The sequence below is a fragment of the Theropithecus gelada genome, chromosome 13 (assembly GCF_003255815.1).
Source record: "Theropithecus gelada isolate Dixy chromosome 13, Tgel_1.0, whole genome shotgun sequence".
Taxonomy (NCBI): domain Eukaryota; kingdom Metazoa; phylum Chordata; class Mammalia; order Primates; family Cercopithecidae; genus Theropithecus; species Theropithecus gelada.
Genome location: NC_037681.1, coordinates 74,740,997 through 74,747,952, shown reverse-complemented (window position 1 = coordinate 74,747,952; position 6,956 = coordinate 74,740,997). Strand labels below are relative to the sequence as shown.

General features: G+C 40.9%; 1 pseudogene; it reads right to left on the bottom strand.

Moving 5' to 3' along the window:
- Positions 1–4,912: 4,912 nt before the first annotated feature.
- Positions 4,913–6,276, bottom strand: LOC112605093 (annotated as a pseudogene).
- Between the last annotated feature and the right edge of the window lie 680 nt (positions 6,277–6,956).

Sequence of the window (6,956 nt, the reverse complement as noted above, 5' to 3'; positions counted from 1 at the left end):
TAAAAGAAAAATTGTTTGTCTTACACAAATAATTAAGTTCCTTTCAGTTCTTTTTAAAAGTTTTTTTTTTTTTTTTTTGAGACGGAGTCTCCCTCCGTCGCCCAGGCTGGAGTGCAGTGGCGCGATCTCCACTCACTGCAAGCTCCGCCTCCCAGGTTCACGCCATTCTCCTGCCTCAGCCTCCCGTGTAGCTGGGACTACAGGCGTCCGCCACCGCGCCCGGCTAATTTTTTTTTGTATTTTTAGTAGAGACCGGGTTTCACTATGTTAGCCAGGATGGTCTCGATCTCCTGACCTCATGATCCGCTCGTCTCAGCCTCCCAAAGTGCTGGGATTACGGGCTTAAGTCACCGCGTCCGGCCCTTTAAAAGTATTTTTTTTCTGATTTTAGATTTACAGAAAATTCATTATATTCTTAATATAGGAATCAACAGATAATATAGTAGAATGCTATTTACAGGTGACAAATGGCAAATAAAATACAGATGACAGGCACAACATGTGATATAGTTACTATTTTCTGAATAAAAAAATCTGGACCAAGATAAGCTTTTCCATGGGAAAAATAAATAATTTGAAATCAGAACTATCTTAGAAAATCCAGAATGTGTCATTATTGAAAATACACATCATTATAAACACACAGAGAGCTATCATTCATTTAAAGAATACAAAGAGGTTCCATTTGATACTCACTTTACCATCTGGAATTCAACTGCACATTCTCAGCAAAAATATCTTTAAAAAAGAAATGGAAATATAAGTAGTACAGGCTATTGTGCTTCTGGTAAACTCAGTAAGCATGTGCCCTTGCCAATGGATACGATCAAACCTAAATCAGTCAATGGATGTTGACAACCTGTGGAAAGAATGTATGATTTTATTTGAATCGTATCCTTGACGATAGGAAAAAATGTAAGAAACTGCCCATGTCACCCTGCCATGAATGGTGATATCTTCTTTGCTGCCTATCAAATCAGTAGATAAGCAGACAAACTTAGGGTGTCCTGCTTGGATGACACCCTGATTAGTTCCACCAGTGCCTGGTTCCACTCACCGATCCTCCTCAAGCCAGCGGAAGACAACCAGCTCTTTTTCTCTGCTCCCTGGAGAAATTTTTTCATATGGACATCTTTTTTGAAATCAACTACATTAATCTAGAAAAAGCAGCATTTTGAAATCATAGGAGACTGGTACAAATAAGTTATTTAACTTCTGTGAGCTTCAGTTTCCGTAGAGTGGAAGAAATCTATTTACAGTATGTCTAAGGGGGTACTATACCTGACAGTACTACTATATTACAGTATGTCTATGGAGGTACTATATCTGACAGTACTATACATTATTAGACTCTGTGTTTATCACAATACATGTTATAGAATACACAATTTCAATATGTGTCCAATATTTATCTAACTTCAGAATTTAATTCATAACTGAACACTTAGAAGCATTGTTCTCTCTGCCAAACTGGACGTCTGGGTGCATGTAATTTGTTGAACAGCAGATAGACTTAATATGTCTTCGGCTATTATGTAGTGTATGGAGGGTGTCATAGAACAGGTTTTAGAGTTGAATTTAGGATCAAATTCAATCTCCACCATCACGTCCTAAATATAATAGAAAAAATAATACTTTTTCTATTTACCTTACAAGGATTTTTGTAGGAATGAAATTGGACAATATATGTTAAAATGCTTTGTGAATAATAGAATGCTATATAAATACAAATTGTTCACATTATTATCACAATTATTACTGTGAGTAATGGAATTATTATAAATAATACTTAATTTTATTATTCCTGACAGATGATTTAGGAAAAGAGGAAGAAATTATCTCATTTAAGAAAAACCAGGCTGGGCGCCTGTAATCCCAGCACTTTGGGAGGCCAAGGTGGGTGGAGCTCTTGTCGTCAGGAGTTCTAGACCACCTTGGCCAACATGGTGAAACCCCATCTCTACTAAAAATGCAAAAATTAGCTGGGCATGGTGATGCGTACCTATAGTCCCAGCTACCTGGGAGGCTGAGGCAGGATAATTGCTTGAACCGAGGAGGTGGATGTTGCAGTGAGGTGAGATCATTCCACTGCACCCTAGCATGGTTGACAGAGTGAGACTGTCTAAAAAAAAAAGAAAAAGAAAAAGAAAAAGAAAAACCAATTGTTGCATAGCCAGCTCTTTTTCATATGAGGAAAAGTTAGTAAGTAAATATTTACATAAAGCCAGAGAATTAAAATACAACTTCTAGTCTGCACACTACTACTGAAACTTCTTGGACAAATCTCCCTAATTTATTTAGCCTGGCTTTCTTATCTCTAAAGTAGTATCTACCTCATTAGATTACTATGAGGACAAACATGGGAAAACAATGGGAGATAGTCAAATCCTTTAGAAAGAAGTCTCTTGTATTCAGAGGAGTTACCTGTTCCTTCCTTCTTTAGATATGTGATTGTGGCCAATCATCTCACCTTGGTAATGCGTCTTATTTTATGAACAAGACTGCAGATATCATTATCAGAGATGTATAGATGTGGTAGAGTTAACCAAGGAAATCTTTAAGGAACATTGGAGAACCTCAGCTTCACTCTTTAATTACAGCATGGTTAACACACAGTACTGTTACGTTAAGAAGACTTCAAACCACAGCCAAGTAAAATCGAGAGACAAAAATGACCCATTGTTTGCAGAAAAGGAGAAACAGAATATTCGAGAAAATCAAAACAAGATCAGTCTGTCAGCAGAATATCACAAGGACTTCGAACTTCCTTTTCAGACCCAGGAAATCTTCTTTAAAAGAGAAACTTAGAAATGCATCGTTGGCAAGAATAAGAAAGAAGCAAAAGAAGAACCTTTTTTACATTATTAGCACATTATACCTAATCTAGAAACTATCTGTCTCTTACGCTATTTTTAAGTGCCACCTCAATGAAAAGAAGGTGAATTGTACTTCTCACTGTAAGTAATAATGTTCCCAGAATAACTTATCTTATTCTATTGTAGGCAGAAGTCTAGCAAACATCTTAAACCCTTACCAGCTCTGGGTTATGATAGGCACTCAGAAGCTGTTCTTTCATTGTACAGGAAAATCCCTATCTCGAAACTATACTTGAATATAAGCCAGGATCTGGGGCCTAGGGCCTGCGTTACTGGTTAGGGTTTTTATGCCAATTCCATCCTCTACCCAGAGAGTCTGTGCCAATATCAACATCCAGTTTCTTGACAGGAAATTGCTCTCTTCTCTTTTTTGAAATGAGATTTAATGAAAAACCAGAACACCTGTTGCCCTCTCCCAGTGAGAGTAAACTTTAATTAGTTAGGGTCTAATCAAGAGCAAAAACCACACAGTAATTTAAACAGTGATGTTTAATATAAAGAATTATTGAGTAAAGAATGATAGGAGAGTGACTCTAAAGATAGAATGAAAGCTCTAAACACTGCTGTAGGACCGAGGGAAAGTTCCAACAAAAGGACAAACTTGGAGGAAGGGATCAGAGCTCATTGAAGAAGGTGTGGTCACAATCTACTTGGTGGCAGAGGAGTTCCTAAGTTGCACAACCCAGAGATGGCTAAGAGTTACCAGGAAAGAAGTAACCCTTTGGGGCAGGTAAGTCAGAGCTGGTGGGCATGCTGGGTGTATGGGGGGGACTGGTACAGAGAGGGTCAGGGAGCCGCTGTAGGTGTGAGGCCTGGAACACGCAGTGTCTGTGTGAGGATATCTAGGGCCCAGGCGAGCTGAATTTGATGGGTGGGTGTGCAGAGTGAGTTGGGCTGCCACTGTGGGTGCTGGTGGGACTGAGAGCTGGGGAGGCCATCCGCAGCAATCAAGCGCACCCCTGCATATGACTTGGACCAGAGCAGCCTGAGCCAGTGGACAAAGGCTGGGTATCCAGTTCACTAGACAGCCAGCCCTATGGGGGACCCCAGCATGCCTATGCAAAGCAGCAATATAGGACAGGATGAAAGCCATGCTGTCTGGGTCTCCTAACCACACTCTTCCAGTCAAGAAAAGAGCTGAAGAAGGCATACAGCAAAAGCAATGCCCTGTAGGCACTTATACTGAGCCAGCAGTGAAGAAAACAACATGCTCTTCACGGGTCTGACCAACAAGCCATCAGGACCAGGGAGGAAGACATCTTTTTTCTTCAATGCCTCTCTCCAGCACCCTCTACTGATGAAACATTGTGCCGGTTATAGTAAAAGGAAAACTAAAGGGCCAAGATCTATTTTAATAGATGAGTCAGTGAAGGGAGCTGAGAGGCAATAAATTGATAACTGGCACATTCTCCCTCTGGGGAAAGCACTCCATACAATCAGACCTCCCCAGTTAGTTGCTCTCTCTCCTTTTCCCTAGAGTGTATCTTGTCCTCATGGACCACCTGCTTCCATCAACTTCCCAATGACTGATTTTTCTAACAGAGCCCTTCCAGCCATTTTCAGCTGGAAATCTTAGAAATATATTGCCTTTCTTGAAGGTGGCACAGATGTCAAAGAAGAGTCCTCTGGTGGCAGATAGAGTATTGCACAGCTCTTTTTTTTTTAAGGACGACAATACTCATTTTTAAAATTGTATCTACTTAAAAGCATTCAGAATGTCAACAGCTGCGACTTTTTTTTGCAATTACAGAGTAATATTCAGTTAACAGAGCAGTTGTTTCTTATAAGCTGCATCAGAGACAACTGAAGATGAAAAACTACCATCCCCATATATAACTAATTTGCACCTGGGAGAACCTGCTTTAAATTTCCATGCCAATTTACAGTCCCCATACTGTACCAGGCAAGGTACAGTTTCAGCCACATTTTCAATAGTGGCTACTGAAAATACGACGACAGGATTATCTAAAGACATGTTCAGTGGTGTGTTTACGACACAAAAAAAGACACTGTACAGTTTAAAAATAAATCTTACACAGCCTTACATTTCAATTTTTTTTCTTTGAAAGGAATGAATTGGGTACAAGGGGGTTAAATACTTAGACAAGAAAAAATACTGCACTAAAACCAACTTATTCAGCAGCATCATCTTCATCTTTATCCTCATCCTTATCCTCTTCATCTTCTTCCTCTTCCCTCTTTATTTTTATTTATTTGTTTGTTTATTTATTTATTTATTTATTTATTGAGACAGAGTCTTTCTCTGTCACCCAGGCTAGAGTGCAATGGTGCAATCTTGGCTCACTGCAACCTCTGCTCGCTGGGTTCAAGTGATTCTCCTGCCTCATCTTCCTGAATAGCTGGGATTACAGGAATGCACGACCACGCCCAGCTGATTTTTGCATTTTTTTAGCAGAGACGGGGTTTTGCCATGTTGGCCAGGCTGGTCTCAAACTCCTGACCTCATTTGGGAGGCCTGATTTTCCTGCCTCGGACTCCCAAAGTGCTGGGATTACAGGCGTGAGCCACTGCACCCGGCCCTCTTCCTTCTTTTTCTTGCTTTTTTTCAGTCTTGATGACTCCCTTTTTTGATGCCTCAGGCTTTCCTTTAGCCGATATGCAGCAATATCCTTTCCGTATTTTTCCTTCAACTTCACAGTCTTCTTTTCATAAGGCTGCTTGTCATCTGCAGCAGTGTCATTCCACATCTCTTCCAGTTTCTTCACAACATCACCAATGGACAGGCCAAGATGTTCTCCTTTGATTTTTGGGCGATACTCCGAACAGAACAGAAAAAAGTCCAAAGGAGGCCTCTTGGGTGCATTGGGATCCTTGAACTTCTTTTTTGTCGTCCCTTTAGGAGGGATATAGGTTTTCATTTCTCTTTCATAGGGGGCCTTGTCTGCCTGTGCCATGTCTTCAATTTTTTTTTCTCTTTAGCAGACGTGGTCTTCCACCTCTCTGAGCACTTCTTAAAAACTCTGACCTGTAATCCCAGCACTTTGGGAGGCCGAGACGGGTGGATCATGAGGTCAGGAGATCGAGACCATCCTGGCTAACCCAGTGAAACCCCGTCTCTACTAAAAAATACAAAAAACTAGCCGGGCGAGGTGGTGAGCGCCTGTAGTCCCAGCTACTCGGGAGGCTGAGGCAGGAGAATGGCGTAAACCCAGGAGGCGGAGCTTGCAGTGAGCTGAGATCCGGCCACTGCACTCCAGCCTGGGCGACAGAGCGAGACTCCGCCTCAAAAAAATAAATAAATAAATAAATAAATAAAAAACTCTGAGAAGTTGACTGAAGCATCTGCCTGCGGCTTCTAATGCTCCTCCCGACAAGTTTGCACAAAAAATGCATATGATGACATTTTGCCCCTCGCCTTCTTAGGATCTCCTTTGCCCATTTTTAGTTATTTTTCCTCAGTGAGGCACAGAGTCGCCCGGTGCCTGTCTGGTTCTCACTTGCCCAGTGCTAGCTCTATGGAGTGTAATGTACTGAAATGGCTGTGAGAGCCATTGCACAATTCTTTAAAGGAATTTGTGACCAAGAACGGTGGTTCACACCTGTAATCCCAACAGCATGGGAGGCCGAGGCAGGAGGATAGCTTGACATTAGGAGTTCTGGAACAGCCTAGGTAAAATAGCAAGACCTCATATCAACAAAAAAAGAAAAAAATTTAATTAGTTGGGCGCATGCCTGTAGTCTCAGCTACTCAGAAGGCTGAGGCAGAAGGATTGCTTGAGCCCAGGAGTTCAAGGCTGCAGTGAGCCGTGGTGGTGCTACTGCACTCCAGCATGGATGACAGAAAAAGACACTGCCTCAAAAATAAATAAATAAATAAAAATTTTAAAAGACAAAGGAATTTGATAAGTGCAATCAGAAATTGAACTAGAGACTATAAAGACAACTTTTACAGGGATGCAACTGTTTTACACAGCACTGGAGTGGTGTATACATGACTATGCATTTTTTGAAACGCATATAACCACAGTAGAAAGAATGAACTTTAACATATGCGAGTTCAAAATTTTTTTTCTTCAGTTAGTTTCTTTTTTTTTTTTTTGTTTTCAGGAATGGGGTTTC